At 40.0% G+C, this 12,307-nt stretch overlaps 1 long non-coding RNA gene across 1 annotated transcript in view; it reads right to left on the reverse strand.

The window, feature by feature from the left end:
* Positions 1-12,307, reverse strand: part of LOC113896562 — a 301,000-nt gene that overhangs the window by 273,318 nt on the left and 15,375 nt on the right. The gene's annotated exons all lie outside the window — the stretch shown is intronic.

The raw sequence follows: 12,307 nt of genomic DNA on the forward strand, positions 1-12,307 counted from the left end.
GGTGTGAGGAGGGGGTGTCCTAATTCTTTGTCAAATATGAAAAATACAAGAGCCACCAATCTAGATTTATATCAGGGCCCTGGAAATTATGGTCCAATCACAGAACTTATGGAAATATGTTCCCTCCTCACTTCTCAGAGCATGAAATTTATTTAATAGGAAAAAAGAGCTCTCATTTTACAGTTAGAGAGAAGGTGTATGATGCAGAGATCCAGGCCCATAGGAGGAGAGAGACGGAGAGACATCTCAGGAAGGATGAAGAGTGGGAAGGTCTGAGTTTCCAAAAAATGCTACCTACTTCATAGTTTACTGAATACTCGCTTTCTGACTTCTATATTGTAACTGAGAAAGCATAGCTATCTTTTACCAGTGCTCAAGAGTTCTTAAATATTTTAGGGAAAAAAAGTCAATTAATTGTTTATCTTCTTACAATGGCAAATATGCCTTATTCTATTCACTTTAGCATGGTTAAGTCATTATCGCAAGTCTTGTCAAATTCAAATCCAGGCTCCTGGTTCCATGGCTTCACCTCTTCAACAAGACCATACCTTCTTTATTTTGCCACTGGATGCAGGGTAGGTAATGACTACTGAAACTTGAATCTATGTCAAACATTTCCACTACTTCCTAAACTGGCTCTAAATGAGGACCTCCCTGCCAGGGCTGAGATGTGTGTAATCTGGGATGAAATGGGAAATTTGGAGGAATCTTGCTGGGAAAATTCTGGCAGACCTACAAAAAGAACAGATGGAGAACAACGTGAGGACATAATACTGTTCCCTTCTGTTTGGCCACCACTCTTGGCTCCCAGTGTACTCTTGAAAAGACCCATCATGCTTGCTTCATGGACAGAGAATATTTTGTTTACTGGCAAGACATTCTGAAGCTTGATTTCCCCTCAGGGATTATAAATTTTATGGTGTGAATAATAACTGATTAATGGCAATTCTATTTTAACCAATATACCTGGACATGATTCCATATGACCACTGCTATTTTAAAAGTAATTGCCTTTTGAGGCTGTCCAGATGAACTGATGGATGGGAAGCCAACAATCTAGATTATATTTTAAAAATGTTCCAGGTGGAAAAAGATCTCTTTGGCTCCTTTGGTCCAATCTTCTCATTATAACCACAGGAGAAATTAAAGTGCCAAAGTAGGCACCTAACTTATCCAATATCATATTGTAAGCAGAAAGAAGCCTTTCTAAGTCTAGAATTCAGATTTCCAGCTTTCCAGTCTTGTGTTCTCATGACTACAACTTTTCGTTTAGTAAATTCTGTAAGCCAAACTGAACACATAGCTTAAGCAAGCAAAGGAAAATATAAAACAAAAACAAAGAAGTAGTAGGTCTGAGAGACTAGGAAGTGACAGCCACAGAATGGAAGAGGCACATTTCCTCTCCTATTTGTAGTTGAGAGAGTGCCTAGGAGAGGTGCTGTTAGAGCATGTTTTCATCTATAATGAACCCAAAACTCCGAGAGTGATGTATCCATTCACTCATTTGTCATGTAGCAAATTTTATTGAGTGCTTGCTAGGTGCCAGTCATTATGCCAGATGTTGGAAACACAGCCATAAGTGGAATACAGTTCCGACTTTCATGAAGCTTACTTTCCAAAGGAGTAGACAGACCGAAGAAGATAAAGCAAGTAAACACAATAGAAAAAAGTGATTATTACAAAAGAAATGCAAATTGAGATTGCGGCAAAGATAAGAAATCAAAGGTTATAACAGGAAAATAATATGGTACACTTGATTCAGGGAAAATCTCTGAGCAAGGGATATTTAAGCTGAGAACTGAAGTAGGATAAAGAGGCAGTTTTGCAAGTCTCCAAGGGAAGGAACATTAGGGGCTGAAATAGACGCATAGGCAAGACCTGGAGGCAGGAAAGGAAGGTGGGTTGGAAGAACTAAAAGAAGTCTTTTTTTGCTGAAATGCATTGGGAAAGAATGAGAAAGGAGAAAGATGAGGGAGAAGTGGAGAGAGGCCAAATGGTGTGAGATCTTGTAGAACAAGTTGACGGTGTTGGGATTTATTCTAACAGCAAAGGGAAGCTAATGAAGGATTTCAAGTTGGGGAAAGATGTGATTCGTTTTGCAATTTATGAAGATGACTTCTTCAAGATCAGATGGGCTACATTAAACTCCAGCCAGAAAAAAACAAATATCGTATATTAACACATATGTGGAATGAAATTTAGGAAATCGAATATAGGAAAAATGTATAGATGATCTTATTTACAAAGCAGAAATAGAGAACTCAGATATAGAAAACAAATGTATGAATACCAAGGGGGAAAGAAGGGGTGGGGTGAATTGGGAGACTGGGATTGACATATATACACTGTTGATACTATGTATAAAATAGATAGCTAATGAGAACCTACTGTATTGCACTGGGAACTCTAGTCAGTGCTCTGTGGTGACAAAGAGGGGACATATGTATACATATAGCTGATTCACTTTGCTGTACAGTAGAAATGAATGCAACATTGTAGAGCAACTCTACTCCAATAAAAATTAATTTAAAAAACAAATATATCAATTCCAAATAAATATATAAAACCCAGCCAGGACTAAAACTCTGGCGCCCCAACTCTGCCTGGTGATGAACATGTCAGTTTTCCCTCCAGTGTCCACCTCTCATTGTTGGTGTCAACATTAAGTGAACTGATGGATACGAAATCCCTTTGAAGAAGCAATCTGAGCCAAATGGCTCCCAAGAGCGAAGAGGCCCCTTGTACCTTTCTTCACACAGCACCAGTACACACGGGGTGCTGAGTATGAGCTGGAGACGGTGATAACCCTAATCCAGTTCTCTTGCACGTCCTCATCTTTTCCTCACAACAAGCCTGACACGATATGCAATTCTGAGCCTGATTCATATATGAGGGAACTGAGGCTGAGAGAGGTTAAAGATCCTTGACATCTATCCCAAATCTCAATTAATTATATTCATTACTATGTCTCTTCTCAAACAGAAAGTTCTTAAGATCATCAGCTTTTGACAGTGGTAAAAAGGCAATACAAAGTCCCAAATTAACCTTACTATTAATAAAATAGATATACATTTCTACCAAGGTTCACCAATGTCTCCAAGAGACCCACATGTTTTGGTCTAAACTATAATTGTCACAGTAATACTCTGATATCATCCAATGATGTGAGGTCACCAAGTAGCAGTGGAGCCCTAGAAGGAACAGACAGAAATATATCAAAGGATGCCTAAGCTAATGGGCTTGGAGACGAAGAAACCAGAGATAAAAGAGTCTTGTTGTCAGATTGACTGAGACATATATTGAGAAGCCTGCTTTGAGCAATGATACTGCTCATCTCCTCAAGGTTTCCGGTCCATTAGTAATAACTTCCAAGTGAGCCAGGCTCTATTAGGAGGCTAGGTCAGTGGCTTTAAATGCCTAAATCAATCTTAATGTTGAAAGAGTATCTGGATTTATTTTTACCCCAATCAACTTTCTTCCCAACAAGTAAGAAAAGATTTGTTCCCTGAAAGCCTTTTGTTAAAGAAGAATTTAGTGGAAGAGCATATCAGAAAGAGAGAGAGGGGGGAAAAAAAATGCTTTCCATTCTAAATTAATCAATCTGCCTCTTGGTTACTGAGTATCTTAAACGGTACCCATCTCTCTCCACCTCTAGCCCTTGTTTCCCCATCTACAAGTCAAAAATTCAGCTTAGGTTATATTTAACGGTTCTACTGTTCTAAAGGTCCTTGATCTTTATTTAAACTCCCAAATTAACTACTCTCAATAAGTCATGAATCTCAGCTATTTAGAGCCAGTAAAGTGCTTATAAGAAGCCATCCACGTACTCCTGGTTCCATTTGTTAACAGTGGTGAATCCTTGTGATACTTGGAGCATAGGAGAACAGTCTATGCCTATGCATAGAGAAGAGGGAAAGACTGTCCATTCTTCAAGGTACTGGGCTATGTTTTTGCTAATCTTCAAATTTTCATGAAATAGCTATGTGAGGACCCGTATCCATCCCATTAGCTGCCAATGGCTCCTCTCCAGTAACTCAAATATCCCTTTATTGAAGAAGCTCATACATAAGGAAGAAAGGAGATGGATTTACAACACTTTACTGATCCATTGCCTCTAACTTGGGATAAGTTCATGATGGTCTGTATTCAGGCCTATATTCCAGGATCACCATGGCAACACTTCCCATCAGTAAAAATGAGATGGTAATGAAGACAGCTGCTGTATAATAACTGCGCATAAACAAGGGCAGAGCTTCTAGAGGGTAAAGGGGAAGGAATACATACTTGTATTCTAAGGTTTATCAGAAGGGTGTTTCCCTGGAAGAGGTAAATTGATTATATGCAGTTCTTATGTCAAGATTTGGAGTTGAATGCTACATTTCTGTTCCCGATTTGTGGCATTCTCGTCAGGCTTGCCCCCTGTGGTCTGCTATAAATTGCACCTTGATTATCCAGATATTTGTTTCCCACTCGTATTATAAATGGGCCAGTATAGGGGATCTCATTTGGTGGTATATGGAGCATTTCTTTTCAGGGTCCAAGTCTATCTTTTCCTCACTTGCAGTAAATAAAAAGCAATCAAAGAGCTGAAAATCTTCTGAGAGTGCAGAAGGGAGTATCAACTGGGGAAACCCAAGAGTCTTACTTCGTCTTTCTATCTCCCTCATGTAGCACAAAGCCTTGCACTTGGTCGGCACTGGCTAGTGTTTACTAGATGCATGGATAGACAGGCAGATGGATATTAGGTTTCCCTGCTGATATTCCTATTACACTGTTCTCTGCCTGCCCCAAAAAGTATTGTCTAATTTCTCTGGTCCTGACACCTCTAACTGGGTAATTTGCTGCATGCTGCAGCACCTCCAGGAATGGGATATATCTTAGCCACTGCTGCTGCTGCTAAGTCACTTCAGTCGTGTCCAACTCTGTGCAACCCCATAGACGGCAGCCCACCAGGCTCCCCCGTTCCTGGGATTCTCCAGGCAAGAACACTGGAGTGGGTTGCCATTTCCTTCTCCAGTGCATGAAAGTGAAAAGTGAAAGTGAAGTCGCTCAGTCCTGTCTGACTCGTAGCAACCCCATGGACTGAAGCCTACCAGGCTCCTCCATCAATGGGATTTTCCAGGCGAGAGTACTGGAGTAGGATGCCTAGGTTAATATAATCAGAATCTTGGCCAAAAATAACAGCTCTGCAATGCCTCATATTAATCTTGCTGCCTTTCTGCTTGAACTGCAGAAACGGCCACTCCATCACTCTCATACTCAGTTCAGTTCAGTTGCAGTCACTCAGTTGTGTCAAACTCTTTGCAACCCCATGGATTGCAACACACCAGGCTTTCCCGTACATCACCAACTCCCAGAGCTTGCGCAAACTCATGTCCGTTGAGTCGGTGATGCCATCCAACCGCCTCATCCTCTGTTGTCCCCTTCTCCTCCCACCTTCAATATTTCTCAGCATCAGGGCCTTTTCCAATGAGTCAGTTCTTCACATCAGGTGGCCAAAGGATTGGAGTTTCAGCTTCAGCATTAGTCTTTCCAATGAAAAATCAGGGTAGATTTCCCTTAGGATTGACTGGTTCGATCTCCTTGCAGGCCAAGGGACCCTCAAGAGTCTTCTCCAACACCAGTTCAAAAGTATCTATTCTCTGGTGCTCTGCCTTCTTTATGGTCCTATTCTCACATCCATACATGACTACTGGAAAAATCATAGATTTGACTAGATGAACCTTTTTTGGCAAAGTAGTGTCTCTGCTTTTTATTATGCTGTCTAGGCTGCCCATAGCTTTTCTTCCAAAGAGCAAGAGTCTTTTAATTTCAGGGTTGCAGTCACCATCTCAGTGATTTTGGAGCCCAGGAAAATAAAGTCTCTCACTATTTCCATTGTTTCCCCATCTATTTGCCATGAAGTGATGAGACCGGATGTCATAATCTTTGTTTTTTGAATATTGAGCTTTAAGCCAGCTTTTTCACTCTCCTCTTTCACTTTCATCAAGAGGGTCTTCAGTTCCTCTTCGCTTTCTGCCATAAGGGTGGTGTCATCTGCATATCTGAGGTTATTGATATTTCTCCCAGCAATTTTGATTCCATCTTGTACATCATCCATTTTGGCATTTCACATGATGAACTCTGCATGTAAGTTAAATAAGCAGGGTGACAATATACAGCCTTGATGTACTCCTTTCCCAATTTGAAACCAGTCCACTGTTCTATGTGTGGTTTTAACTGGTGCTTCTTGACCTGCATACAGATTTCTTAGGAGGCAGGTAAGGTGGACTTCCACAGTTTGTTGTGATCCACACAGCAAAGGCTTTAGTGCAGTCAATAAGGCAGAAGTAGATGTTTTTCTGGAACTCTCTTGCTTTTTCTATGATCCAACGTATGTTGGCAATTTGATCTCTGGTTCCTCTGCCTTTTCTAAAACCAGCTTGAACATCTGGAAGTTCTTGGTTCACGTACTGTTAAAGCCTAGCTTGGAGAATTTTGAGCATTACTTCGCTGGCATGTGAGATGAATGAGTGCAACTACGTGGTAGTTTGAGCATTCTTTGGCATTGCCTTTCTTTGGGATTGGAATGAAAACTGACCTTTTCCAGTCCTGTGGCCACTGGTGAGTTTTCCAAATTTGGTGGTATATTGAGTGCAGCACTTTAATAACATCATCTTTTAGAACTGGAAATAGCTCAGCTATAATTCCATCATCTCCACTAGCTTTTTGTCCCAAGAAAAGGAAATGCAAAAAGGCAAAATGGTTTTCTGAGGAGGCCTTACAAATAGCTGAGAAAAGAAAAGAAGCTAGAAGCAAAGGAGAAAAGGAAAGATATACCAATCTGAAAGCAGAGTTCTAAAGAATAGCAAGGAGAGATAAGAAAGCCTTCCTCCATGATCAATGCAAAGAAATAGAGGAAAACAATAGAATGGGAAAGGCTAGAGATCTCTTCAAGAAAATTAGAGATATCAAGGGAACATTTCATGCAAAGACAGTCACAATAAAGGATAGAAATGGTATGGACCTAACAGAAGCAGAAGATATTAAGAAAAGGTGGCAAAAATACACAGAAGAACTATACAAAAAACCAGATAACCACAATGGTGTGATCACTCACCTAGAGTCAGACATCCTGGAGTCCAAAGTCAGGTGGGCCTTAGGAAGCATCACTATGAACAAAGCTAGTGGAGATGATGGAATTCCAGATGAGCTATTCTCATACTGGGTACAACACACTACTCCATACCAGAAGCCTTACACCAGTTGCCTGATGGCAATTCAACTTGCTGCTGTCTTCTTCCAGCATGTTCTGCCTGCCAGACAAGGGTCTTTCAGAGCACCATGGAACTTTCCAGTTCCTTCCAGTGGATGTGACCACATTCAGTCATCTCAAACGGCTCATCAGAAGTCTTGTTGGAGACAGGAAGAGTTTCCCTGTCTGCTGATCTGCTTTATCCAAGGCCTGCTGTGCATGGACCTGCTTGGAGTATTTCTGTTAGATACTCTTGCCATGAAGAGCCAGTAGGACAATTCAAAAGCCACTGCTTCTCAGCTGAAAAGCTAAAACCTGGATTTTCAAGACAATCTCTTTAACAAGTGGTGCTGGGAAAACTGGTCAACCACTTGTAAAAGAATGAAACTAGAACATTTTCTAACACCATACACAAAAATAAACTCAAAATGGATTAAAGATCTAAACATAAGACCAGAAACTATAAAACTCTTAGAGGAGAACATAGGCAAAACACTCTCTGACATACATCACAGCAGGATCCTCTATGACCCATCTACCAGAATATTCGAAATAAAAGTAAAAATAAACAAATGGGATCTAATTAAAATTAAAAGCTTCTGCACAACAAAAGAAACTATAAGCAAGGTGAAAAGGCAGCCTTCAGAATGGGAGAAAATAATAGCAAATGAAGCAATTGACAAACAACTAATGTCAAAAATATACAAGCAACTCCTACAGCTCAACTCCAGAAAAATAAACGACCCAATCAAAAAATGGGCCAAAGAACTAAATAGACATTTCTCCAAAGAAGACATACAGATGGCTAACAAACACATGAAAAGATGCTCAACATCACTCATTATCAGAGAAATGCAAATCAAAACCACAATTAGGTACCATTTCATGCCAGTCAGAATGGCTGGTATCCAAAAGTCTACAACCAATAAATGCTGGAGAGGATGTGGAGAAAAGGGGACCCTCTTACACTGTTGGTGGGAATGCAAACTAGTACAGCCACTATGGAGAACAGTGTGGAGATTCCTTTAAAAACTGTAAATAGAACTGCCTTATTACCCAGCAATCCCTCTTCTAGGCATACACACTGAGGAAACCAGAATCAAAAGAGACACATATACCCCAATGTTCATCGCAGCACTGTTTATAATAGCCAGGACATGGAAGCAACCTAGATGTCCATCAGCAGATGAATGGATAAGAAAGCTGTGGTGCATATACAAAATGGAGCATTACTCAGCCATTAAAAAGAATACATTTGAATCAGTTCTAATGAGGTGGATGAAACTGGAGCCTATTATACAGAGTGAAGTAAGCCAGAAAGAAAAACACCAATACAGTATACTAACGCATATATATGGAATTTAGAAAGATGGTAACGACAACCCTGTATGCAAGACAGCAAAAGAGACACTGATGTATAGAACAGTCTTTTGGACTCTGTGGGAGAGGGAGGTGGGGGATGACTTGGGAGAGTGGCATTAAAACATGTATAATATCATATAAGAAATGAATCGCCAGTCCAGGTTCGATGCAGGATACAGGAAACTTGGGGCTGGTGCATTGGGATGACCCAGAGGGATGGTATAGGGAGGGAGGTGGGAGGGGGGTTCAGGATGGGAACACGTGTACACCCATGGTGGATGCATGTTGATATATGGCAAAACCAATACAGTATTATAAAGTAAAAATAATAATAATAATAATAATTTTTAAAAAAATTCCTACCAGACAGCCCTGGGTTCTCATCTCAGTTCTGCTATAGCCTGAAGTAACCAAGTCTCTGAGAATCAGTTTCCCTATCTGCAAATGAGATAACAGTAATGGGACTATCCTGAAGAACAAATAATATGTAAAATGCTTAGGAATGACTGACGCTCTGGCAAGGAACAAAAGCCCTGCTGAGAATCATGAGATCACATACACCATCCTGTCTCCTCACTCGCTGCTGTTAGAATTACTGTCCCAGGCATGCATTTCATTCCTCAAAGACTCTGGTACCTGGTTTAGAGTGTCTCTTCACAAATCCCACCGTCATGTTGGTGCTTCACCTCCACATGTATAAATCCATGTGACACTCTGCCCATTCAGTTTCATGACCATCTCATCTGTAGTGGCCCCCTCAACTCCATCTGAGCCAATCCATCTTGCACCATACTCTAGATTTTTCCTTTAACCATAATTATTCTATCTCTAAAATGACATATCTATGAATCCCACTCAAACCATATCCCCTATTCTTCCAGTTTGCCTCTTCAGCTATCCCCAAGGCAACTACCAGTTCATGAATTCATCACTCCTCTTTAAATTTCTATTATTTTAGTCTCCATGATCAATTATTTAAAATACACTTAATGATACTCAAACTCCATTGTTTCTCTGTTTTTTTTTTTTTTTAATTTACACTTTTCAGGCAAATCTCTATCCTATTTATGAAACTTTACCTACTGTATTTATGACTATAATCCAACAATCAAGCATGATTGGTTAAAATCATAGAATAGAAAAGAGTAGTTTAGTAACATATCCATACTTGAAAGAAAAACAAGTCTTCTTGTGGAGCCAATAAGCCTCCATCACTCACCACCCTGTCACTAACAAGTAGGTTCCTCAATAGGAGACAGTTTCCCCTCTCACTCGCTACTATATCCTGGGGACAGAGCAATATCTGGCTCAACAGATGTATGCTGACGGATGGACTGACCGGTCTAACGTGGACCTTCATAACCCAGCAACCTTACAACTTTTACTGATTAACTCAGTTTCCTAATTGCTGATAAGCCTCTACTGTCCCCAAATTTCCACCTGACCTCTGACTTTTTGCCACCCATTTCCCTCTCCCAGTCACCTCTTTGATGCCTCAGTAGAAGTCATTTCTTTGTGCTTCACAAAGAAACTAGAAGCCCTCAGACACAGGCTGGAGTCACTCAAGTTTCTGCTACAAAATCTAGAAATCATCTTTCCTTCTGTCATGACAGAGGAGCTGTCTTTTCCTCTTTGTTAGGGTCAATTCTCCTAACTCTGGAGGTGTATGCCCCCTTTCCCACCTACTAACGAATCTTACACACATATAGTGTTCTTTTGCTCTTTTTAAGTTCTCTCTCTTCTGTCTTTCATCCATTTTTCTCTCTCTTTCAAAGGGATTCTTTCTGCTTTTAAAAAAATCTCTTTTATTAAAAATAGTAGTAATCCCATAACCCAAAATTTACTCTCTAGTCTCAATCTCATCTCTCTTCTTCCCCTTCACAGCCGAACTTCTCAAAGTAACTTCTACAATCGCTGCCTATTCAAAAGTCCTCATTTCCTTACTTCCCTCTGTCTCCTCAGATCAGTGCAATCCACATTCCCCATGATTACAATTATACACCTTTTGTAGAGTCAAGAATGATTATCTTGACTTCTTAGAGAATCTCTTAGGCTCCTTCTATCTTGAAATTAAATGTTGGAATTCCTCAGGGATCCGATCTAGATCCCCTCTCATTTGTACTCTTTCCACAGGCAACCTCACCCACACCAAGAACTTTAATTGTCCTCTACCAACAAATCTTCACACACTTACATGTATAGTCAAGATCTTCTTTGTGAGTTCTAGTTATGTATATCCAACCACTCCTGGATTTTTACGAATAGCTGTAATCAAAATGTATCAAAGCCAACATGTCTAAAATAAAACATAATCCCCCCTAAGTTCAGGCTTATTTCCACCTTTTTTATTAATGTGAATTTACCTATATTTTGGCTGGTATGATTGACTAGATCATCATCCATTCAATTACACAAGACCAAACCTAGGAATCATAGTGATCACTCTCTTCTTCTCTCTATATCCAAATCACCAAATTTGTCTGTTTTACTCCTTAAATTTCTTCCAAATCTAATTCTTTTTTTTTAATTTTATTTTTAACTTTACAATATTGTATTGGTTTTGCCATATATCAACATGAATCTGTCACCCCATTGATCGTTAGGGTTGATTCGGCTGATCTGGCTGGCTAGGCGGGTGTCCCCTTCCTCCCTCACCGCTCCATGTGCATCCCTCCGGAAGCTGTGCACTCGGTCGAAGAGGACGACCATCCCCCATAGAGGAGGACCGGTCTTCGGTCCAAGGGTATACGAATAGCTGAGCTCCCGGCTAGAACCTCCAAACAAATCTAATTCTCTTTATCTCTGTCCCAAAATCTAGTGTAAGCCCTCCTCATTCATCTCATTTACTCCTACAATTATCTCCTGATATACTCTACATTGACTCCTAATCCCTCAAACTATTCATACAGTAACTGGAGGTATTATTTTAAAATGTAAACTTGGTCATGTCATTCCTATGCTTCTGATCCAATAGATTTTTATTATCTTAGGCTAAACACCAGAATACTTAAAATTCTCCATTAAGTCCCACATGACTGCACCACACTCCCCAGGATGCTTTCATTTGTTCTCTGTATTTCAAGCACATGATCTTTCATTCCGTTCCTCAAATAAATCATGCTTCTGCTAGATATGGAACCTTTCCATATATTCATCTCTGTGTAAATTTTTATCCCTGAGCTCCCTTCACCTGGTTAATTTCTATACATCCTCTGATATCCTTATCTCCTCAGAAACTTCTTTGCCCTGCCAGGTAAGACCAAGTCTCCATATTACGTTCTAAGACTAATGAATTTCTCTTTCACCATAGTTACTCCAAATATAATCACACATCATCTTATGTGTTTATCTCACTAAATGATTGTCTTGCAACTAGATTCTAAGCATCATGGGGGCAGAATTATATTCAGCATAGTGTTTGATAAATAGCTTAAATATTAATACTGAACAAATTACTCAATAAATTGTAGTGGTGGTTGTGATAATAGTAATTATAAGGATGGTATTACAACACTCTTTCTATGGAGACAAACAAATCTAGGGAAAGAGAATACTCTGAACTCAAGCTTAGCCATATTCTCTTACGTGGCACACTGTTCTCATTTTCCTGGGTCCTAAATACACCCATGGCTTAATCTGGCAGATCAAAGAGGAAACAGTGAGATGACCATATAAAGACGTGACTTTCACAGGTTAGGTGATGGACCTGTG

The sequence above is a fragment of the Bos indicus x Bos taurus genome, chromosome 7 (genome assembly GCF_003369695.1).
Source record: "Bos indicus x Bos taurus breed Angus x Brahman F1 hybrid chromosome 7, Bos_hybrid_MaternalHap_v2.0, whole genome shotgun sequence".
Taxonomy (NCBI): Eukaryota; Metazoa; Chordata; class Mammalia; order Artiodactyla; family Bovidae; genus Bos; species Bos indicus x Bos taurus.